Raw genomic sequence first — 26,248 nt, 5'->3', positions numbered from 1 at the left:
GTTGAGAACTCAAAGCTCTGAGTTCAAGCTTCAATATGGCACAAAGAAAATTATTTAGATAAAATTTTAAAAGTATTAATATAAGGATAATTAGGATTAGGTACCTGATCAATATGCATAATATTGAAAGACACTGAAATTGGCGGTGGACATTTGACTCAAATCATCCCTAATTGTAGTACAACTTAGAACACCTCACATGAGTGTGAAATGATCATAACACCTCGTATCTCATTCCTACCTGACCCTAAGCTGCTGAGGGCTGACATGCTGGAAACAGATTCTCATATTCCCCCTATGATTCCAGGTCTCCCTTGAACATCCTGGATTAGTGGAGGGAGAAGCGCATGATAGTTGGAAGATGGCCTAACTAATCCCCAGGAAAACGGTGACTGAAGTCCAGTTCCTGTCATTTGAAGCTCACATTCTGTTGCTTTTCCTGTACTCAGCTATTTATGAGATGGTCAGTGGTTCATGGCATCGCTTTGACAAAGCCAGGGGAGTGGATCCTTCTTCCCCATGCCACTGAAGCTTGGATGCCAACTTTCTAGTTCGAACTAATGGCATTGTAAGCTCAACGGAAGGTGTGAGAGGTGGGAAGAGAGGAGGCTAAGAAGTAGTGGACACATTTGGGAGGAAACACTCTGTCGGTAATGCGCATTTCATTAAGAAAAAAACTATAGGCTTGTATATTAAAAGAGGTAAAATAGGGCTGGGAAGGTGGCTCAGTGGTAGAGTGCTTGCCTTGCATGCATGAGGCCCTGGGTTCAATTCCTCAGCACCACATAAGCAAAAAGAAAAAAGCCGGAAGTGGCGCTGTGGCTCAAGCGGTAGAGCGCTAGCCTTGAGCTGAAGAGCTGAGGGACAGCGCCCAGGCCCAGAGTTCAGGCCCCACGACCGGACCCAAAAAAAAAAAAAAAAGAGGTAAAATAAGCTGAGCCAGAACAGCTTGAACAGAATTGCAACAATGATGTGAAAAGATTATTCTAAATTTAGATTGTGATTCAAAAACCTTCTAGAAATGTGAGTGGTTTTATTTTGTTTTTCTTTTGCTCAGATGAGAAGGTTACGGTGAGCTCATTGTAATATATCAGCTCTTCCTTTAGAAATGTCCTTTGTGTCCCTTTGACTATTCCTTCAACTCTGTGATTAACTATTCATAACTGTTTCCTCCTGAATTCCACAGATATATTTGAACAGAGAACCTGTGATCTTTATGGAAAATATAATTTAGTTGACACATTCCAACGCTGATAAAATAATATATTGATGGTGTCTTATAGAGAAAACATATCTGCTATGTTGGGTTAAACTGTGTATAAGTCCCATTAACCAGAAATTGGGAGGCAGGTAAGTTTTTTTATTTGATTGTTTTTTATTTTGTCAGTATTAAGATTTGAACTCAGAGATTCATACTTACTATATCTGATTTGCTTGCTCCACTAGCATTCTGACTTGAGACATGCTTTCAGCCGGCTCTTTCCCAGCTATTTGGAGATAGTGTCTCATGGACTTTTCATCCAAGCCAGCCTCAAACCTCAAACCTCTGCAGCTCAGCCTCTTGAGTATTAAGATTAATAGGTGTGAGCCACAGGAGCCCAGTTATGTAGTTAGTTTTATAATTAGATGAGATAATGGGTAGCTAGACTGATTCTTCTTCACCTTTATTTTATTTTATTTTATTTTATTTGTCTGTCGTGGGGCTTGAACTCTGGGCCTGGGCACTGTCTCTCAGCTCTCCAGCTCAAGGCAAGCACCTACCTCTTGAGCCACAGTGTCACTTCCGGTTTTTTGGTGGTTAATTGGAGATAAGAGTCTCACAGACTTTCCTGCCCAGGCTGGCTTTGGACTGTGATCCTCAGATCTCAGACTCCTGAGTAGCTAGGATTACAGGTGTGAGCCACCAGCCCCTGGTTCTACACCTTTTTTTAAATGAACATTTCAGAATTTAACAAATGCTATTAATAACAGAGTCAACATTGATATTTGACATACCTACCAAGACAGAGCTCAGCTGGTAATATGAACCTTTCTCTAGGGGGCAAAAAAGTCAGCAACAGCATACCAAAGGCCTATTTTGTACTCCTACAATATGACTTGTGCTGGCTAGACAGAGGACTTCCTTCTTCCTAATTACTCAGGATCTGAACCAAATGGTGATTCAATTCTCTACACATCACCCACCTCATCATGGATTTTTGGTTTTGCTGAAGCAAAAATAAGAAAGGATTTTTAAAAACCTCAAACACTTCACTTTTGCTTAAATTAACTCTAAATGTTAATGACACAACTCTAACTCACATACCTAGATTTGAACTATGAACCTCACACTCTCAGATTTCTTGCTCACTTGAGCTATGCCTCCAGCCCAGTTTTTTTGCTCATTAATTGGAGATGGATTCTCACACATTTTTCTACCGAGGCTGGATTCAAACCCTGATGCTACAACTCTGAGACTCCGGAGGAGCTAGAATTACAAGTAGGTGCCTTCAGTGGAGACTAACTCACATCTTGACATATAGAAATGTGGCTTTCCCCATGGATCCAAGGAAGATGGAAAATTCCCCATGTTTCTGGGAGAAGAACCCTGAAATTGGTGACCGTTCACCTGTTATCTTTCCACACAATTAAAAACAAATAAGCTAGGGTATGGTGAAAATAAGCTAGGGTACTACTGCAGAATATGCATTATTTTTACTTTGGTTTTATTTACTCTATAAAGCACAATTCACAGAATACCTACCAGGATCGGTATCATCTTTGCCTCACTAGGATTCTTGGAATACCTCTTCCCTGAAAGGTACAATTCCCTAATGTACCTTGAACACACTCAAGATTTCAGACTGTACCATGTTTCAGACACCTTTCCCGACTCCCTTGGACATTTCTGATGTCTTTTAAGGTTTTAGTATTTGGAATGGGGAAGTGTTTAAAGTTGGAATTTCTGCCCTTCTTTCAACCCCATTTGACTGTAAAGTCACATGAAGAGCTTCATTCAAACCCTTGGAGCTCCTCTCCAAGACCTCTTGCTCCATGTATCTGCCTCAGTGGTGATTGTGGTAACATGGGACAGGACTGTATTGGTTATTAGAAAAGCACTCACTGGCTGTCTTCAAACCTTACTTCTGGATCTTCTGCCATTGTTAGCATATGCTTAGTACAGATGTGGAATTGTCAAGTCCTTTCAACTGGATGGACAAAGGATTTCAATACTGTTGATTAATTCAATTTCTGTTTATTACAACTTTGAGGGTTTGTCTCACTTTGGCAGTATGGGATTTGAACTCAAGGCCTCAGGTTTGCTAGGCTGCTGCTCTACCACTTGAGTCACATCTTTATCTCTGCTTCTTGCTGGTTATTTTCAAGATAGAGTCTCATTCCTGCCTAAGTATGCACCTGAGCCAAGATCTGACTATATTAAGCTTCTCACCATTACTAGGATGACAAGCATGCACCACTTTGTCCAAACTTTCTCTAGTAGAGAGTTGATAGGACAGATGAATGAGGAGACAGGGAAATTGTATCATTTTTAATTATTAATTATGTAATTTTTATGAAAAGGTTCATACTTAAGTTGGAACCAGGCAGCAGTAACAAAGCAGTTACTTTGCTCCATTGGAATGCTAAGTTACAAAATCTGAGAGAGCTAAAAGGGATAGCTAAATAAAATTACCCTCTAACTGGGCATACTAGTGGCCCATGCCTGTAATCTCAGCAACTCAGGTGACTGAGATTTGAAGATTTCACCAGCCTAGGCAGGAAAATCCTCAGATTCTATCTCCAATAAACTATTATTTATAAAAACAAAAACAAACAGAAAACATAACTGGAGTTATGGCTCAAGTGGTAGAGCCCTAGCCTCAGGCAAAAAACACTCAGGACGGTGCCCAGGAGCTCAGTACAAGCCTCAGAACTGGCTCCAATAAACAAACAAACAAACGAATGAATGAATAAAACTACCCTCTCCTTTGACAGGGTGAATGGGTACAGATAGTAGAGTGAGAGGCTTATCAGAAGAAAGAAAGCTCTAAGGTATCTTCACGTGTTAGAATAGTAAATAACACTCAGCTATTCAAACCCATTTCAAAGGGTTGGGTGCTGCTAGACAACCCTGTATATTCCCGCAGCTCAAGAAGAATAAAGGCACCCAATAACAGCTACCATTTTGAGTCTTTAACTCTCATTTCCTACAAAGGGAGTGGGAAACCTTTCTCTCTGTCTCCCTTGTTTGACCTGTTATACTTGTTATATAAAAGCATGCTAAAACTTTCACCTTGTGATAGTCTCCTCTATGTGACACATGGTAAAATGCTTGCCACATGTGGATCTCATGGACCTGCAATTTTGCATGGAAACTGGGATGTTAAGAAAAGCCCTGAAACATTCTTCACTGACAGGATAAAGTCCAAAAGTCTTTTCTGTTTGGGCTAGATTGACATCACAATCTTCCCACAATCAGCCTCCCCCATAGCTTGAGATGACAAATGTGTTCAGAAGAAATATACTCATTACCTGACTTGTGTAATTGTAACCCCTCTGCATATCAACTTTACAATAATAAGTTTTGTTAAAAAGAGAGAAATTATTTAAGCAACTAAGTTTCTCAAATTTCTATTTCTTCTGTTGTGGTTAACAGGATTGATTTACTGAGAATACACGTCTCCAGGGAAGAGAAGCAACATAGAAGAATAAAGAAAAATATTCCTATACTCAGCTTCCCAATTTGCAAGAATTCAGAAGAACTGGATAGTTATGATGAAAAGCACTTCAAAGGGATTCACAAAAAGGGGAGTTTCACAAGGTGAAGCTTTAGTGGGATTTATTGGGCTAAAGCAGGATAAAGTTGGGAGAAATAGAAAAAAAGCAAAAACATCCTTCTTGAAATGCAGGGGTGAGAGCTGAAAAAGAATAGTCTTTCCTCCCCGCTTTTTAATCTATCTTCTCATGACCTCTAGCAACCCCTAAGTTTTAGAGACAATAGGTTTAGTGGTTTTTTGGTTTGGGTTTGGGTTTTACCTAGCCAACACCATACTTATGACTTAACATCTAAATGGCAAAAGCCTCTAAGAGGAGAGCATGCTACTCTACCTTCTTTAAAAAAATATTTTTTTACTTTTATTTTTAGTATATATTTTTATTGTAAAGAGACTGTACAGAGGGGTTACAGTTACATGAGTAAGGTAATGAGTATATTTCCAATGGAGCATTGTTACCTCCTGCTTTGTTTTTCCCCTACCATCCCTTCTCTCTTCCCACCTCCCCAACCCCTCTCTCCCCCTCCTTCTGAAGCTGTAAAGTTCGTTTTCAACATAGTGTCTTGTACATTTCATTGTTAAAATGGGTCAGCCTGCATCTTTATTTCAGCATTTTGTTGTTTCTCTTCCCTTCCCCAAATTAGGAAAATGTATAAACAAGATGCACAACATCAGAATCAAATACAGTGAAAACAAGGGTTATACCATGGAGGAAGAACATACAAAAGAAACCCAGATGCCCATCAGTAGATGAATGGATCAAGAAAATGTGATATAGATAGATAGATAGATAGATAGATAGATAGATAGATAGATAGATAGATAGATAGATAGATAGATAGATAGAGTAGATAAATAGATAGAGATATATAATGGAATTCTATGCCTCCATCAGGAAATGGAAAGACTTGGAAAAAATTTTATTAAGTGAAGTAAGCCAGGCCCAAACAAGCATAGGTCCTATGGTTTCCCTTATTTGCAATAACTAGTATACGTCTAGGACAAGCAGAAAAGGTCAAAAGCTATGTACCTATGATCATATAAGATGATGCTAAGCAAAATGAACCCCAAGATAGGGACATAAGAGGTTTTATCTTTCTTGATGTTGTTTTTAATGTATTTATAATGTACTATGTGATTCTTTTCTGCTACTCTACCTTCTGCATCCTGCTTCTCTTTTAATTGCTCTATCCCCTTTTTAAAAAATGAGTTTTAATCCAATACGTCAGTTCATTAGCCCAATGCATGTTGATTAATGTCATCTTTTTTTTAATTGTGAAAATACTGTACAGAGGGGTTACAAATTACATGAATAAGGTAATGAGTACCTTTCTTATCAAGCATTGTTGCCTCCTCCTTTGTTTCCCCTTCCCATCCCTTCAGATCTCCCCCCACCCATCCCACCTGGACCACCATCTCCTCAGTTTTCTTAGTTGCAATTTCAGAATCAAGCTCTCTTATGTTTATGATATTTTTATTTCCCTATTAGCATCATCTATCTATTCTTCCTCAATATAAAGAAAGCCCACTAAATATTGAAAATAGAAAGTACTATGTTGTATACATAAATAAATCTGGGCTCAAGTGTTAAAAAGCAAGATGCACAAAGTCTCTAAGACTTGTTCAAATACAAAATTAGAGTAGTATCCACTTTGTCTTATGTGCACTGATGAGCTCAGTCTATCAACATTTATAGCATTCATAACAAAGAACATTCACAAAATTCTCTATCAACAAATACCCCAAAGAACTCGTATTCTGTTTCCTTCTTTGATCTGCTTATATTTTGCCATTCCCCTGCCCCAGGAAGATTTTATATTTCAGATTTAACCCTCTGATCCAAGTCTTCATGAAACTGAAATAGTCCTCCTTCTTGTCCCCTTCACTACAGAGAGGGGGGGGGGGAGGCTGGCTTTGAACCGCTATCCTCAGATCTCAGCCTGCTGAGTAGCTAGGATTACAGGTGTGAGCCACTGGCTCCTGGCTTAGAATAGCTCTTGTCTTTTTTGTGTGTGTGTGAAAATACTGTACAGAGGGGTTACAATTAAATGGCAAGATAATGAGTACATTTCTTATCAAGCATTGGGTTGTCTCCTCCTTTGTTTCCCCTTCCCATCTCCCCCGCCACCCTACCCCTGACTCCCTCGCACCCCTGCTCCTGCACCAAAGTTGTTAAGTTCAATTTTCGACATAACGACTTATACGTCTCATTGTTACAATGGGTCCACCTGTATCCCTATTTAAACAATTTGCTTTTTCCCTTCCTCTCCACAAATTATACTGACATCAAATACAGTGAAAGCAGGGTTATACTGTGGGAGAGGGGCATACAAAGCAACAAAAAATATCTTATAAATATTTTAGAAACAATAGCAAGAAAGAAAAATCATTTGAGTCCGTATCTTGGAGTTCATTTTGCCTAACATCAACTTATCTGACCGTTTCTGCTTGTCTCAGACATATACTAGTTATTGCACATAAGGGAAACCATGGGACCTATGTTTCTTTGGGCCTGGCTTACTTCACTTAATATAATTTTTTCCAAGTGTTTCCATTTCCTAGCAAAAGGGGAGGCATAGACTTCCATCGTGTGTGCATGTGTGTGTGTGTGTGTGTGTGTGTGTGTATACATACATATATACATATATATATATTTATATATATATATATATATATGCCACATTTTCTTGATCCATTCATCTACTGAGGGGCATCTGGGTTGATTCCATCTCTTAGCTATGGTAAATAATGCTGCAATAAACATAGTTGTGTTGGTAGCTTTAGTGTGGTCTTGTTTGTGATCATTAAGGTAAATGCCCCAAAGTGGGATTGCTAGTCATAGGGGAGCTCTATGTGAAGTCTTTTGAGGAACCTCCATACTACTTTCCAAAGTGGTTGAACAAGTTTACACTCCCACCAACAATACAGTAGGGTTCCCTTCTGTCCACATCCCCTCCAGCATCTGTTGTTATTAGAGTTCTTGATTTTAGCCATTCTAACTAGAGTGAGGTGGTATCTCAATGTTGTTTTGATTTGCATTTCTTTTATGGCTAGGGAGGTTGAATATTTCTTCATGTGTATATTGGCCATCCTTCTTTCAGACCTATAGCCATCTAATCTTCGATAAGGGAGCTAAAATAAATAGAATGGAAGAAAGACAACCTCTTCAGTAAATGGTGGTGGCAAAATTGGTTAATCACTTGTAGAAAACTAAATCTAGATCCTTCTATATCACCCTGCACCAGAATCAACTCCAAATGGATCAAAGACCTTGGAGTCAAAGCAGACACTCTGAAAACATTACAGGACAGAATAGGAGAAACCTGAAGTCTCCTTGCACAGGCCGAAATTTTCTTAGTAGAGACCCAGAAACACAGCAAATCAAAAAAAGGTTAGACAAATGGGATTGCATGAAATTGCAGAGCTTCTTCATGGCAAAGGACAACAAATCAAAGAAAGGTTGGACAAATGGGATTGCATGAAATTGTAGAGCTCTTGCATGGCAAAGGACATAGCTAGCAAGATCAATAGAAAGCCCATGGATTGGGAGAAGATCTTCACTAGCCATACAACAGACAAGGGCCTCATATCTAAAATATACCTGGAACTCAAAAGCAAATCCTCAAAGAAACAACTTCCCAGTAAACAACTGGGCTAAAGACTTAAAGAGAAACTTCTCTGACGACATAAAGTCTTGTACATTTCATTGCAACAATGAGATGTAGCTCTTGTCTTTTAACAAAGCTTTTATCTCTCAGATCTCATGCAGGTCCTGATAGAGAAATGTGAGCAGTCAAATGAGGCCCTGGTGTCATTAAAGAGAGTTTAGGGGAAGAGAGAGGCATGAATGATAAGAGAGATTAGGAGAGATGGTAGAGAATTATGGAAGGAGTGACATTGACCAAGAGGCATTGTATGTATATCCTGACATATTGAATTGAAACCATTTTGCTCAATTACTTAAAATATAGATATGTAGATGTTAGGTAGGTAGATAGATAGATAGATAGATAGATAGATAGATAGATAGATAGATAGATAGATAGATAGATAGATAGATACATAGATAGATAGATAGATAGATATGAATATGATAAAACTTCCCATTGGTGTATTTGTGCAGAACATGATTTGATTTTGAAATAATGCTAGTGATTTTCCAGAAGTAAATCTTTCCTCAATGGGAAAATTATGAATACTGATTACAGTTGAAGATCTGCAAGACCCAGTCCAGCAAGAAGAAATGACAATAATCACAAGAAAAAAATGATGGCCTGGAATTTTGTAGCAGAGAAATTACAGTAAAAAGGGGTGCAATTTTCCATTTTCGTTGAGGGTTTTATTCATCTTTTGAGTGAAATAGCTGGAGAAAATCACAAAATAAAGGAGGATTGGTGTTGTTTTCATTTTTATGATATTTCTGGCCAGTTTATAATTTGGCGATATGTTATCTTTTGTAAGCATCCTCAGGCAACTTAAGAATGGCAGTTGTTACCAAAGTTTAAAAGAAAGGCACAGTTCCAATTTTGAGTTTCAGAAACTAAAATAATACAGTAGAATAAGAAAATTAAAAAAACAACAAAGCAGCTTTGTAAAATGACTCATCAGAGCCATAGAGATCAAGGTACTTGAGCTCATGTAGATACACTTACTAGAAGTCACAAAATTCTGTCCAAGACACCCTGATTTGTAGAGGTAGTAGCTATTGGTTTGTTGATAAAATGAAAAAGCTTGGCCCAGTGAGTCAAAGTCAGTTTGCTGACAATGTAATGAAAAATTATTCTGTTCCTTCTTTTTAATCTAATAATAGTTCATCATGTCTGTCAGATTGAGATTTTACATATCACAGAACTACAACCTGATCTCATATTTTAGCATGTGTAATGCCATATTATAGCATTTAAGTGTGTATATGCTATAATATATATGTATATGATATCATGTTTTATATATATATGTATGTATATATGTGTATACACACATGCACATATATTTGGCTGATGATAGCATATAGTAGACATGGTTAATCAAGAGATTTGTGAAAGCTCTCGTGAGGATAAGGAGTGCATTTTAAGGGCACTTCACTACAAGTACAATCCAGACCTCATGAAATGATGCTGCCCTTGTGAACCATTTTGCCAAACAAGGAAGTCCTACTATGTAGGGAACATGGAGTGGCACCTTCCCATATCACACCTTGCAGGTCTAATGTTTCAAGACCAGCAGCTGCCTTTTCCCATGTCAGGTTAGTATACTTATTGAGATGATCTGTACTATAACCCCAATTCTAGCTTTAAGGGCTTGTGGAAATTGGTGTGTACTTTTCCAAACACTTGCATACATCCATCCAGAAGAAATGATGACTGTGAAATGTAGACAAGTAATCACTGGCACAGTCTGCAAGTGGAACTGTAAATGCATCCATATTTTGGAGGAACTATTCTAATTCACTCTGGTTCATATGTTAAGTAGCACAAGGGCCTGATGGCCAGTTTTTCTTTTGTACTTGGGACATATCATTGTACTCTTTTCTGTTAGTGTGTATCTTTGGAAGAATACCATCATTTTTGTCAGATTTCATGTTCTCCTGGTTCTATTAGATTGTAGACTACTTTTTTGTCTGTGGTACTGAGGCTTGAATTCAGGGCTTAGGAAGGCTGGTGATCTACCACTTGAACCACATCTCCAACACAGCTTTTTACTGGTTAATTGGACAAACAGTTTCATAAAGCTTTCTACTCATGCTGGCTATGATTACAGAGATGCCTGGCCATGATTATGTTTTTATTAATTCTCTTCAGAAGATAATTACATTTCTTCAAATTTAAGGTAACTTTCCTTTTGTAAAATTAGCCTCTTTCTCTTCGAACATTATCCATCTCTTTCTCCATTTCCTATTTTTCTGGGACTCTTAAGTTACATATATGTAATAGATTTTTTGGGTGTGTATTCTACTTTCTATAGTCTCTTTGTCAGAGGAAACATGCCTGGTTACCCGTCGTTCTCCTTGTTTCATTATGTTCCTCCCATAGCATCTTCACATGGACCCCAGAAGGATCTTTCACTATTGGAAATACTTAAAGTGATTTCCCCTGATGAGATCCTGTCATCTTTTCACAATTTCCATGCAGATATGGGCACCTCTTTAAGAAGCTGCATTTACAAGCAATTTCTTAGAGAACCACCAACTGCAGCCACAGTTTCTATGCACATGACCACATCATGGTGAAGAACACAACTGGACCCAATCTAGGGGTCTTATGTGCATTGATGGGCTGACCTGGGGCTTTCTGGTCCTGAGTAAGGCCCAGGGAGCCCAGTGGGTAGCTGAACATGGGCTTCTTGCTGACAATAGTCTGGTTGTACAGGGCAACTCCTGAGACTGGAACAACATTTTGTTTGAAGAATTTTCTTTTTCATGTCCTCTTTCCGTCCTTCTCTTTAAGATGAAGTCCTCAGAGCTCCACACACACCATGATTCAATCTCCCACTTAAGAGTCAGATTAACTCCGATAGGAGAATTAGGGAAACAGACCTGGATAGGAGAGCATCACTTTGGCTGTTCCAGTAATAGCCTCTCCTTCTAGATAAAAACTGTCCCTCTTCTCTGGGATTAGCTCAGCCCCAGGCGCTAACATTTGTGTTCTAATGACTACCATTAAACTTCAGTCCTTCTTCTCTCTGTTCTCTACTCTTTTACCTCTCTCTTTTCTTCTCATTTTCTCTTTCCTCTCTTTGTTCCTCTGTTCCTCTCTCTCTCTCTCTCTCTCTCTCTCTCTCTCTCTCTCTCTCTCTCACACACACACACACACACACACACACACACACACACACCTCTGTGGCTATATAGCTGTGAAGAATCAGGGTAAGAAATAGCATTTAGTAAGTTTTATTTGCAATGTGTTCCAACCTGGTTTGAACGTAAATCTAGATGTGTAGAAGTCTGTCTTCCATTACTTTCAAACTAAAATGAGATTAGTATAAAACAGATATAGATAAACCTTAAAATTCCTTTACTATAAGCTCTAACAATTCTGTCCTCTCCTCCTCTCCCTCTCCAAACAAAAGCTATATCTAGACATTCAATCTCTCAATTTTCTTTTCAGATTAATTCCTCCAGAAATGCCTGGAAGTAACACTTTTGAGAAGAATTCACTAGGGAAAGGAGGGGTTTGGTCTGACAATAAAGAGAGAGAGAAAAAAAATAAAAATCACCTGTATGATTGATGGGCTCAATTCCCAGTGCTGCACAAAGCAAGCCTCATTCCACCAAGATGGTTTTACTTGCTGAATTTTTGCATTTTTTAGAAGATCGGGGAAATTTCAAAAAGAAAGTCTGAATTTTTCTAATATGAGCTTAGGGAGCAGCACAAAGAACAAAGTATTGGAGAGAGTTTGAATTTAGAAGATACGTTTTTAAGACAGTCTCAAAAGACAGTGGCTCATAAACTGAAAGTAGAATTTATTTATAATTTTCAGTGGCAAACTCTCTTTGATTTTTTTGTTTTGATTTAAACAACTTATTCTTATTGTAGACAAATTTCATCCAGTAGCAAAATGTTGATATAAATATATAAGTATATATATATAGATATATAGAGACATAAATGTATCCATGGCTATAGATATATAGGTAGAGTTCCTTTATACTGACATTCCCTAAATTACCACTGAAAAAACTTTACTATGTTTTTTTCTTAATTTAACTTTTTAATAACAGAAAAATGTAACAGATTCTGGTGGAGGTAGGTTTCAGTGAGTAGGGGGAGGACCAATGGAAGGGGCGAATGAAAGAAAATACAGTCAAAATAGATTATACACATGTATGAAAACAGAATAATGAACCACACTTCAGAGATTCATTCCCATAATCCTAGCTACTCAGAAGGCTCAGACCTGGAGGATCAGGGTTCAAAGTTAGTCCATGACAAATAAATTCCAAAGACTGTATTTCCAAAATAAACAACAAATAATGGAGCTGGAAGCATGACTAAATAGGGAGAACACCACCAAGTATGTTGAGCAAATAGGAGACTCTGAATTCAAACCTTGAAAGAAAGAAAGGAAGGAAGAAAGGAAGGAAGGAAGGAAGGAAAGAAGGAAGGAAGAAAGAAAGAAAAAGAAAGAGAAAGAAAGAAAGAGAGAGAAAGATGCAATGAAGAAAGGAGGAAAGGAAGAATGAAGGAAGGAAGGAAGGAAGGAAGGAAGGAAGGAAGGAAGGAAGGAAGGAAGGAAGGAAGGAAGGAAGGAAAAGGAAGGAAGGGAGGAGAGAGAGAGAAAGAGAAAGAAAGGGGGACGGAGGGACAGAGGGCAGGAAGGAGAAAAAGAAAGAAAGAGGAAGGGAGGGAGGGAGGAAGAAATGAAGGAAAGAAGAGAAAGGAAGAAAGGAGAGAAAGAAGAAATGAAGAGAAAAAAGAACTTAAAACTTTTGAAAATGTCTTGAAATGCGGTGAGAGAGAAATGAAGGAGGGTGAGTTTGATGGGAGTATTAGATACATGTATGGAAATTTCACAATGAAACACACTTGTGCAACGAATATATTCCATCAAAATGAAATTTTTAAAAAAACTTTAAAATCTGTAGACTCAGAAAAAGAGGCAAAAATGATATTTAGACCTTTGAATTTATACACAAAGTAGCAGCCTTCATTGGAGTATATTGTCCAGAGCAGGAAATTAATAATAAATAGCATCATTTCTAGACAAGACACCATATTCAAACTCATTTGTCATGCTCTCATAAAGATCTGAGCAATTGCAACTGAGAAAGATCTGGTTATTTGAAAGATGATTCAGGCAAAGGGACAAAGGAAGTGAGGTAAAGCTAGGGATGTGAAAAATACTGAAGTATTATGTTTTTCATATATGTTCGTGTGTGTGTGTTTTATTACATTAAATTGAATCACATATACACGTTCATGTAAATGGCCTCACAGCCAAGTCACAAACCTGGTCAATTATCATAACTAAATGTTCGACCCCTTTTAGAGTTCCATCTGCCCTTGCTTCCATCATTAATGACCAAAAATCATCCATTTTTCTCTATTTTTGTTTCTGGAATGGTATATAAATTGAACCTGATGGTATGTAACCTTTCAGTATTCGATATTTTTATCATACAGAATAATGCCCTAGACCATAAAGGTTGTTGGATATAGCAACAGTTGCTTTTTATCATTAAGGGTATTCTGTTGTAGGAAGTGATGACAATTTGCTTATCCATTCACCCATTGAATGGTATTTGGGTTGTTTCTGGGTTTTGATGATTGCTAATACATTTGTTATACACATTTGCATACAGGTTTTTAAATGAGCATGTTTTCATTTTAATATGGTAATTACCATTTTACCTTCTGATCAGCAACATCAGGTCTGACTTTTCCACATCCATCAAAATTCAGCATTCAGAATTTTACTGTTTTCTTTTTACCGTTCTAATAAGTGTGTGGTAGTTCTGTTCATAATTGTAAATAGCATTTTCCCAAGGGCTAATCATGTTGAACATCCTTATACGTGCACATTTGCTACTGATATATCTTGTTGTTATTGTTTTGTGTTTGCACATGTGTGTGTTTGTGTGCCTGCCATTCCTAGGCTAGAACTCAGGGCCTGAGCACTGTCCCTGAGCTCTTTTGCTCAAGGTTAGCACTCTCCCACTTGAACCACAGCTACACTTTCAGTGTTTTGTAATTAATTGGAGATAAGCATCTTTTGGACTTTTCTTGCCTGGGCTGGTTTTGAATCACAGTTCTCAGATCTCAGCCTCCTGAGTAGCTAGGATTATAAGCATAAACCACCATTACCCAGCTTATATCTTCTTTTTTAAAGCATTGCTTCATAATTTGGGGGATGTTTATAATTGGATTCTTGATGATTTGTTATTCAATTTAGAGTATTTACATTTTCTGTATAATTACTTGTCTGATTTATAATTTTCATATCTGTTTTGCTAGTCATGGAGTTACCATTTCATTTTTAATAATTGGGTGCCTCACCAAAGTGTAAGTTTTTACTTTGATAAAGTCAAATTTATACTAATAAGCATAGCTAATCCTTTTGAAATTTATATGCCTTTGTTTTCATTATTGTAGTTCTAGGGATCAAAGCCAGACCTTGAACTTCTAGGCAAGCCCTCTACTATTGAAGTCTGTATGCATTAGTAAATCATGTCTAACAGCTAAATTTAGGTTACAAATATTATTACTTTTCTTCTAAATGTTTTATAGCATTTGAATTTACAGGTATAACTACAATCTATTTTCAGTCAAATTTGTAATAAAATATGTAACCCTCTCCTGGGACTAGAAATGTGGCTTAGCAGTAGAGTTCTTGCCTAGAATGCATGAAGCCCTGAATGCATGAAGCCCTGGATTCGATTCCTCAGTACCACATAAACAGAAAAAGCAGGAAGTGGTGCTGTGGCTCAAGTGGTAGAGCATTAGCTTTGCACAGAGAGGCTCAAAGACAGTGCCCAGGCCCTGAGTTCAAGCTCCAGGACCAGAAAAAAAAGTACAGAACTGAAAAAGGGGAAAACTAAAACAAAAATAAATCACAAAAAATAAAATATGTAACCCCTCTGTACAATACTTTAATAATAATCATAAGATTATATATATTTTTATACTGATTAATAGAAGATTTTATTTCAAATAAGAGAAAATCAATATCATTACCAATGAGCAGTTATTTTACAGAATAGATTTTACCCTTCAAGAGCTGTTATCATTTGCCTGAAATATTTTTCATGTTAAACTCAGTGTGCCTTTTATTCTACTTCTCAAGCCTAACTTGCTGTTACTTAGTAATTTTTTTTATTTCCAGTACTGAAGCTTAAATTCTAAATGTATTTTATGTATAGATATTATAAATTATACATATTTGTATACAAAGGAAAATATGTGTATATGCATATGTATGTATATTTAATTCCTTTTTTTGCTATAGCTAGAAGTTCCATGAGCCAGAGGTTTCTTTTGAATATTCACATTTGCTTTCTTTTTTATCTTATTTTATTTGTGAACATACTGTACAGAGGGGCTACAATTACATGGGCAGGATGATGCATACATTTCTTACCAAGCATTGCAGCCTCCTCCTTTGTTTACCCTTCACATCCCTTCCCAGCCTCCCCCCTCCCCTCCCTCGTTTTGGACATGACAACTTGTACTTCTCATTGTTGCAACAGGTCCACCTGTATCCTTAAACGACTTGTTTTTCCCCATCTCCTCCACAAGTTATACTGACATCAAATATAGTGAAAGCAGGGATTATACTGTGGGGGAGGAACATACAAAGCAACAAAGAAATAATCTTATAAATGCGTTAGAAACACATGCATGAAAAAAAACATTAAAATACATATCTAAGGGTTCATTTTCCTAACATCACATTATCTGACCTTTTCCGCTTGACTCATACATATAAGATTGTATTTTTTAAATAAATAAAAGTTACAAGGTACCTGTGGCTCATACTTATAGCTACTCAGGAGGCTGATATCTTAGGATCCTGGTTTGAAGCCATCCCAGAAAGGAAAATCAATGAGACTCTTATCTTCAAATACTCTGAAAGTAGAGCTGTGTCTCAATTGTTAGAGCATTAGCCTTGAGCAAAAAATCTCAGGGACAGTACCCAGCCCTAAGAGCAATCCCAGTGAGGGTTAGCACACACACACACACACACACACACACACACACACACACACCCCACACATACACACACACACACACACACACACACACACACACACACACACACACACACACACACACATTACATTAAGATTTACTGGTTCATTCATTTTTCCCCATACTCTTCCCCAAATGTTCCAGCAAAATTCAATTGCTTTTAAAACTTCTGCAAGAACAGCTCTATTTCTAGAACTTGCCCTCTCTTCCATTGATCTGACATCTGTCAGTATCACAATGACTTAAATTCTGTTGTTGTAGAGTAAGTTTCGAAATTAGGGACTGTGATTTCTCCAGTTTTTTGCTTTTGCTTATCCAGTTACTTTGTCTTTGTATACTCAATATCATAAGTCATTGAGGATTTTTTAAAACATTATTATCTTTAAGTAATTGTACACGGGAATTGCCATTCAACAAATCAGTTTATTAGTCCAGTGCACTTTGATCAATGTCATCCCTTTCAACATTCTCACCCACCCCTCCAAACCCACCCCTTCCCTCCCTTTTCTTAAATTTTGAGGGATATACATTGAATTTTAGTGCATTCTTTTTCCGTCTCTCCCTCCATCTCTCTCTGTCTCTCTCTCTCTTTCTGATTCTCTTTGTACCTAAAGGCTAGCATTCAACCACTTGAAGCACAGCTCCACTTCTAGCTTTTTTTATTTTCCTGCCTGAGCTGACTTCAAACAGTGACCCTCAGATATCATCCTCCTGAGTAGCTAGGACTACAAGCTTCAGACTTCATTGAGAAATTTTTAAATAAAACTAAATGGGAAACTGTTATACACAAGCTAGAATAACTGCAATCAAACTGAGAAACACTATTAAATGTTGGCAATTAGGAAGAGAAACTTGAACCCTCACTACAATATTCACAAGACGATAAAATGCTATCTGCTTAACTGGCAGTTTCTTTAAAAGCTAAAAATATATTGTGGTCCAGTAATTCCATTTTTGGTATTTACCCAAGAAAAATGATAGCATAAATTTATACAATTTTTTTGTGTGAAAATGGTCATGGCAGTCAAAATACAGAAACAATCCAAATATCCATTAACTGGCAAAGAGATAAATGACATGCAGCAAAGAAAGGATAATTGTTCAACAGTAGAAGGGTCTTGTAATTGAGATTCAACTCCAGTTTCTGAACCTTAAAATTGTCACAAATGAGATAAGCAAATGCAAAAGACCCCACACTATGATTGAATTGATAAGAAACATTCAGGAAAAGATAAATCTAAAGTCACAGCAAGTAGACTAGTGGTTGTCCAAGTTCAGGTGCACAAATGGCCATATACTAAAGCTCATTGGTGGAATGAGGGTTTGGGATTGGATGGGAAATATAACCATTCTAAAAGTCACTTATGAAGATATTTGCATAAGTGTTACATGAACATTTAATATAACTCATCAGTCCACTTACAAAGGGTAAATCCTATGGCCTGTAAAGTATACCTGAATGACCTGTACAAAAAGAATGCATCACCAATACTTTATGCAAATTAAAGGCCTGCAGGATGACCTTCAGATAACTTAGTCTCATCTATCTCAGGCTATTATTTTTTGTTTGTACTTTTCCTGCCTGCGCTAGTGTGAAGCAACTTTATAAGATAGTCTTTTACATCCAAGTCTTTTACACCTTAGTGCAGAAACAGATACCAAGATACATATAAGGCATCTTTGGTATCTTCAAAATATTTCCCTTTCTTCTTCTATACTTCCTGGGGCCAGAATTGGACATTTTAAATTATTTTTTCACATAGAGAGAGGAAAATGTCTCTAAATCACATTCCACCACTTTTCTGAGAGGTTTACCTTTCTTTCTTACCTTGATTCTCATTAATCAAGAGGCATCAATAAGAGCAATTGCTTGCCAATAGGTGAAAATTCCTAAATGCTACCCTTTGGCTACCATCATTATTTTCACTCCAGCATCTTCTATGAAATCTTAGTGGTAGCTACTGCTATTTTAAAAGTGCTAATAGTTTATGTGCCTGGGAGGTGTGGAGCTGTGGCTCAAGTGGTAGAACACCAGTATTGAGCAAAAAAGCTAAAGAACCATACCCAGGCCTGAATTCAAATCCCAGTACCTGCACAAAAAGAAGAAACAGAGGAGGAGAATGAAGAGGAAGAGGAGGAGAAAATAGTTTAGCTGCCTTCCCTATATTAGACTATCTTTTTAAACTTGCCATTTCACTCTTTTGAATTTCTATATCTAGAAGTCTCTGTAATTTGCCTTGAAAATATATCAACAAAATTTGCCGGGTGCCATGCCTGTAATCCTAGCTACTCAGGAGGCTGAAATCTGAGGGTCGTGATTCAAAGCCAGCCCAGGCAGGAAAGTCCATGAGACTCTTAGCTCCAATAAACCACCGGAAGTGGCACTGTGGCTCAAGCAGTAGAGCGCTCGCCTTGAGCTGAAAAGTGCAGGGATAGCACCCAATCCCAGTGTTCAAGCCCCACAACTGACCCCCCCCCAAAAAAATTTTTTGCTCTACTTTGTCAAAATCCAGGTTTCAAAAGTCCCTATACATTCTTATAATGTGTGCCACTGAATCTGTTACTTAAATTTCTATTCTTAGTTTATTCATCTATAAAATTTTCATTAAAATAGTTACTTACACCTTCTTTGTAAAACAAAATGATAGTATATACTTCAATTCATTATTCGGGGAATGAAATTGTGTGTATGTGTGTGTGTGTATGTGTGTGTGTGTGTGTGTGTGTGTGCATTTATGCATGTGTGTAATGAGTAGTAAGGAAACCGACTCACATTTCCTCATCAACATTTTTTTGCAAGAAGTAATCTAAATCTAATATGGATTTCTTTTTTTTTTTTTTTTTGGGTCCGGTCATGGGGCCTGAACTCTGGGCCTGGGCGCTGTCCCTTAGCTCTTCAGCTCAAGGCTAGCGCTCTACCACTTGAGCCACAGCACCACTTCCGGCTTTTTTTCTTTTTGCTTATGTGGTGCTGAGGAATCGAACACAGGGCCTCAGGCATGCAAGGCAAGCGCTCTACCACTGAGCCACCTTCCCAGCCCCTAATATGGATTTCAATGACATATATAAGAGATCCTGTGTTAGTTTGTGTCTCTAATGTAAGTATATAGGTAAAAATTGCTCTGTATTCAAATATCAATAAAAGCAAGATATGAACTTTCATATGTTGATTCATATGATTTGGAGGTTACTGGAATTATGAACAAGCACATAAAATAAATCAATGAAATAGATACACCTTCTTGAAATTTAACTGTCAGTGCAGACCCACTCAGCCTTATATCACTAATTGTGACATTGTTAATTTCTTTGTGCTTCTATGATTATGAGAGTTTAAATCTCTATGCATTCAATAACTTCCCACTTGTCCCTTCAAGTCCCTAGAATTCTTGGATGAATAGGTTCAGGAAAATCAAAGATCTTACCTTGGTTTTATGCTAGAAAAAGATGACAGGCAAATGACTCAGTAAAACATAAATGGAAATGTATTGATTTCCTTTCCCAAACCCCACTAGGATTTACCAATGCAATCTTAATTCCCTGGTGTTGTCCCTTGATCACAAGGGTAAAACTAAAGGCCAGAGGACCAATGTTAACTAAATACAGACCTCCCTTGCTTTTATACTTCACCGTCTCTCATCCCCAACTGCTGAAGGAGTCAGTGTATCAAGGTATCCTAATGACAAATACCCTAGGAAGGAACCATGGACAATGTCCAATCAATACAGCTCTCTTTCTCTCTCTCTCTCTCTCTCCTTTCTTCTCTCTTTTTCTTTCTCTAATATTCCCTCTCTCGGTCTCTCCTTCATACCCTCTATCCCTCCCCTTTCCTCTTCCCTATGTCTTTCTCTCATCTTTCCCTTTCTCACACCTTTTCCCACATAATCAACAAACATATAATCTACACATCATTGATTGAAATCACATAACCAGATCATTTCTCCATTAGGACACTAGACTCTCAATTCTCTCTCCTATATACCTAAACACTGAATTCTGGAGGAAAAAAAGGGGTGCTAGGCTGCTTAGAAATAAAGTTTTCTATGTTTTCTCCAGAGTGTTTTTCATAGAAAGAAGATAGATCAGCCTTTCCACTAACACAAGGAGCCACCTAAAAAGTGTAGTTTTGTGCAAAACATTCTGTTTGTCTTGATTAGTGATACAAGTTTTGAAATTTTTAGCCATATTGTTGGACACATGGGCAACAGGAAACTGAGTAATCTCAATCACATGCATAGAAAGAAATAATTCTGATAACAACTACATAAGAGAAAACAGATGTGAGGAAGTTAAACCATTATAAGGAGGAAGAATTATTTCCCAGTCACAAATTTATAACTCATAATTGTTATAACTCAAAATTATAACTCAAAATTGTTATAACTCATAACAACAAAATTATAACCCATAATCCATTTGCTGAAATGAAATACATTACCTTCATATTCTGGGAACGGCTTGGCTGAATTTACATGTCATCCAGTTTTAAGTGTTTAAAATCAGATAAGTTGTAATGAAACTTAAAAAGAAGAAAAATCATGGGCTATTACCAGGTGTCGTTTGACACTAGAATCTCCAAGTGCCTTTCAATCTAATCGATCCATTCACTGAATTCAGTGTCTTCCAAAGCCATTACATGTCATTCCTCTCCCATGGACCCTTCCCCTGCACCAGCTCAACTTGGAAATCTCATTGCAATTCTCCTTTGTGCTAATTGCTCTGGCTACAAGTACAATGTGTAGCTCAGCAGGTGGTCAGCAGGATCCGTCACTCCAAGAGCGGGTCACAGAGTTACCCTGGGAAGTGCCTGATTAGTCTCATCATCTCAGAGTACCCATTAGTTCCCATTTTCAGCCAGGCGATAACTAAATATTCATCTGAAATATGTCTTGTAGCTTCTCTGAGAACTGGATTCCTCAACTATTACATCACAGTTTTGAGTATAATTAGAAGCACCACCACCTAATAACTAAAAACAGGAAATACTGATGCATTGAACAAAACAATGCAAAGGTTCAAAAATGAAAATCTGCTTTAATGGTATTCCTGGAAACCACCGTTAGTCACATAGTGTTCTTTAAAGCGATTTCCTAGCCTTGATTCTAAAGACTCATTTTACTGCTGCCTTCAAATTTCTTCTTTTAGTAATTTTTAGGTAGCAAAAGTCTCTCCTGACCTCCTGGATACACACATTACATTTTTTTCAGAGGAATTATAAATTACATTGAGGCATGTTTCAGACAGTATGTTATAATAATTGATAATTCATACATTTAAGGTATGAAACCTGACTCCCATATTACAGATGTAAAACAGAGACCCAGAGAGATTAAAAACATCTAAATTGACAAGTTAAAATTTTCTCTTAATGTTTTTCAAGACTACATACAATATGTTGTCTCTAACTACATCTACCATACCGTACAATATATATTAGCTACTCCATAATGTATGGGTGTATATATGTGTATGTGTGTGTATGTGTGTGTGTAGGGAAGGTTATGTGCTTTTGTCCAGCTTTTTATCACAAAGATAAGTTACCTACTGCTTGAGCCACAGCTCTACTTTCAGCTTTTTTGGTGATTTATTGATGATAAGAGTCTTATAGACTTTCCTGCTGGAGCTAACTTCAAACTGTCATCCTCATATTTCAGCCTCCTAAGTGGCTAAGAGTACAGGTATGAGACACTGGTGCTCAGCCATATGTTTTAAAATTCTATGTTGAGCCAGTCACCATTGGCTTACACCTGTAATCCTAGCTATTCAGGAGACGGAGACCTACAGAATGAAGATTAGATGTCATCCAAGGCAGAAACATCTGTGAGACTGTATCTCCCATTAGTCAGTAAATGGCCAGAACAGGAAGTATGGCTTACATGGTCAAGTACACTTCTTTTTTTTGGCGGGGGGGGGGGTCCGGTCGTGGGGCCTGAACTCTGGACCTGGGCGCTGTCCCTCAGCTCTTCAGCTCAAGGCTAGCGCTCTACCACTTGAGCCACAGCGCCACTTCCGGCTTTTTTCTCTTTGCTTATGTGGTGCTGAGGAATCGAACCCAGGGCCTCAGGCATGCAAGGCAAGCACTCTACCACTGAGCCACCTTCCCAGCTCAGTCAAGTACACTTCTGAAAATGGGTAAGCCTCATGAGTGAAAGGCCTTTAGTTCAAGGCCCCCTACTAGCAAAAATGAATGAATGAATGAATAAAATATAGTATTGTATTTGCATATGATTAATACATAACATTTGCATATGATTAATACATAAAATTTTACTTGACAATCAAAAGTGAGTTTTCATAAAGTTCTACGGAATTATAGTAGACATGCAGGTTCTAATTCTAGAGTCCAACTTATTCTACTAAGGGGCTGTCACTCTAGTCAACTTTGCCACACCTTAAGTTTCTGACATGTCTTAAGTTTCTGACATGGCAGTTATTACAACTGTCACTCTCAAAGAAAACAAGATCTAATTCTATTCCTGTATAATCAGTGAGATCTCTGTGTACAACTGAATGTCAAGGAACAGTCTAGTAAGTTTGCCTCAGGTCATAGATCTATACTTCTGTCTTTGATTTATACGCTTCAGGATCTCTTGTCCTGAAGGTTAGTAATAATCTATCTAGTCTATCTAATCTAGCCGATGTCGAATCCTAGAGGTTACATTTTTTTGGCCAAGTAATTCAGATGGGTTTTAGAAGAATTACACACAATATTTTGCCAATGCCTAACAGTGGATTTCTTAAATGTCTTTCCTAATGGTAAGAAGTTAGATATATATTACTGCAGATGTTTTATTTTCTATACTTTCTGATTTACATCATTCTTTTGTATGGAGGCAACAGATATGTGTTTGGGTGACCTTCATAAAGAGTGTTGTTATTATTTGTTCTCTATAATATTCTGTAATCTTTGATGCTTCTCTTTTGCAGGGGTGTTGGTTTTTCAATTAACACCTCTGATGAGATGTCTTTGACTTCAATATTCTTAATGGGGGAGTTGTCATGGTTTGGGTTTGTTTTGTTTAAGAACTTTACTTACACCACATGGAATATATTTGGGATCCAACTTCTAACAGATTTGCTGTGTATTTACAATTCTCAACACTAACTTTCCCAGTATGTACGTGTGTGTGTGTGTGTGTGTGTGTGTGTGTGTGTGTGATCTGCTCATACAGATTTATAGATTAAAGATATCTATGGACTTTTAGCCCAGCATGCCAATGTGTAAAATTTATTATTTAATGGCTGCTTTCAGTATATGGATTTCTATCATCTGTATGAAGATTTTGTTCTACTTCAGCTTTGGAAATCTAGCAATCCGCAGCTCTAAAACACCTGAATAATGCAAGTACACCCTTGTGATCAAGCTTGGTTTGAAGCTATATACCCAGTCCCAAAACATGATCCTCGTCCTCAAATTAGATCCCACACTCCATCATTCTCCACTAGCTTTTTCCCTCATCATCTGAAAGTTACTAATCTCTCTATACCTAATGCAATATTACTCAACAATTTTATCCTTAAGACTATACTCCAAGGAACAAAAAACAGTCTCTTGTGCATAAATGTTCAAAGAAACACTATTCACAATGTCAAGAGGTAGTAGGAAACCAAAAATTACCAACTGATGAATGAATAAATGAAATAGAATACATCCATATAAAAGAGTAGCCATTCTGCCATGCAAGTAAGCCACAGGCTGACAGGTGTTTCCACACAAAGGATCCCCTTGGTTTTTTCTTTGATTATTCCTACACAAATGACTGAAGAACTTCCAGAAATATTGTGGAAAAGAGAGGCCAGGACCTGGTTCCTGGCTGGCAGGAATTCTTACTGGCCCATGTCACAGAGGGCTGAGTTCTGTACCTTGTTTTTCTCCTTAGTCCACAAGCCTAATTTCCAGAAAAGTCTTTCCCATGCAGTTTCTCTTGAAGCCAGTTCCTTGAATCTTTGGTTCACAGCCCTCTCCTGCTTCATCTACTTTGTATGAAATCTGTAATTGCTCTTTGACAATTTTGACTACCTCCCTCCCCTAACTATATGTTCCTCAGCAGCCTTTACTCGCATGTTGTATTTCAGGATTATGGATGCTCCCTAGTATTGCATATGTGTACATGCATGCATGGGAACAGGGAGGAAGGAGTACTGGGGATTGAACTCTGGGCCTGAATGCTGTTCCTTAGTTATTTTGTTGTTGTTGTTATTCAAGGCTGTTACCACTTGAACCATATCTCCTCTTCTGATTTATTGGTGGTATATTGGCAATGCCCAGGCTGGCTTCAAAACAAAATCCTCAGCTCTCAGATCTTCATATCCTGAGCAGCTAGGCTTATAGGCTTGAGCTACTAGGCCCAGCCTTCCTACTATTGTTGAATTAGAATTAAACAATAGAATTGAAATTTTCCCTTCCCATTCTTCCTATTTTTTGCATGGACTTTTTAGAGGCAAATGTGACAGTGCCATTTTTATTCAGCCATTTTTCTGAGGCTAGCTACCTAGTGCTTACAAGCACTTCCATGTGAATGATCTCCTTCTGTCCAGATGGCACCTTTGTATGGCTGGGAGATCAAGTCCAGGTCGATACGTGATTTGACATCACTGAGGCAGTGGCTTGCTTGGAACTTGTTTCCTTAGCCCCCCAAGTACTTCTTTACAAGAGGTTGCAGTGTGATTTTTTTTCCAACTTGAACAGAACTAACTAAGATATCTAAACCTAAATTCTTCATATGTCAAAAACTGATAGTCATATTATTGGGAGGATCTGATGAAATAATATAATCAGGAATTAATTACATATCATATGCTCACTGAGTACTGAATTGAGTGAACTGAAAATGAATTGAAAAGGAATCCTGCTGATGAGATAATGTGACATGTGAATTCCAAATCCTGGTGTTGAGTGTCATTTAGGAATATGCATCTCATGTACTCTGATGAGCCAAGAAAGAAAGAACCATAATAGTAAATCTTGGGCAGATTTAGTTGTGTGATACCTGTATGCTTACTTGAATGTGTGCTGAGAATGAACAGGGAAGGCTTAGCCCAAGCTGTTCTGACTCATATTGCAAAGCTACCACTCATTAGCTGTGACAAAGTCCTCTATTTGCTTTCAGAATAATAGTAATAATAATATGACTTATCATCTAGGTCATTGGTCATTGCATTTTAAATATTTATACAATAAGTAGCATATGATTTCTAATCAACAAACCTCTGTTTTTGCATTATTGTGATTCACATTAAAACCACTGTCAATTTAGCTTCTGTGACTGGAAGGAGGACAGTGCCAAATTGGGGGGGGGGGAGGAGGCTGTAACATACCAGTGGTCATAGGGCATCTCTGACCATTCCAATTTAACAGGCTGGCCTTCAGTTTTGTAGCCAGACAGACACTTGGTACTTACTCAACATCTGTTTTGTTCCCTGCATCTGATCAGCTCTGGGTGCCTTTAAAACTATAAACTGCTGAAATGGCAAAGCTGAGGAGAAGAATCCAGATCACGGGGATCCTATAAATGGCACAGCCCAAGAAGCCAGCTGGCCTCCTTAGATGACACTTCTGCTCTCACATAACCCAGATTCTAATGGGAGCCACTTGTGCAGAAACCACACCAGTCCATAGTCACTTGACTATGTGTTGTGTTCCGTATGCTCTAAAGTTCTCTGGAAGAGTCAGGCTTTCTCCTCTGCCTTGGCCCACACAATTTATTGAACACCATAACCACCCTCCATTTACTCAGAGGAAGTGATTTGTATATTTGCAAATCATTCTCAGGAAAGCCAAATGAATTGGCATCTCTAAGCTAATCT

The sequence above is a fragment of the Dipodomys merriami genome, unplaced genomic scaffold (assembly GCF_024711535.1).
Source record: "Dipodomys merriami isolate MVZ:Mamm:240054 unplaced genomic scaffold, mDipMer1.0.p SCAF_5, whole genome shotgun sequence".
NCBI lineage: Eukaryota > Metazoa > Chordata > Mammalia > Rodentia > Heteromyidae > Dipodomys > Dipodomys merriami.
Note: the sequence above shows the minus strand (reverse complement) of the source record.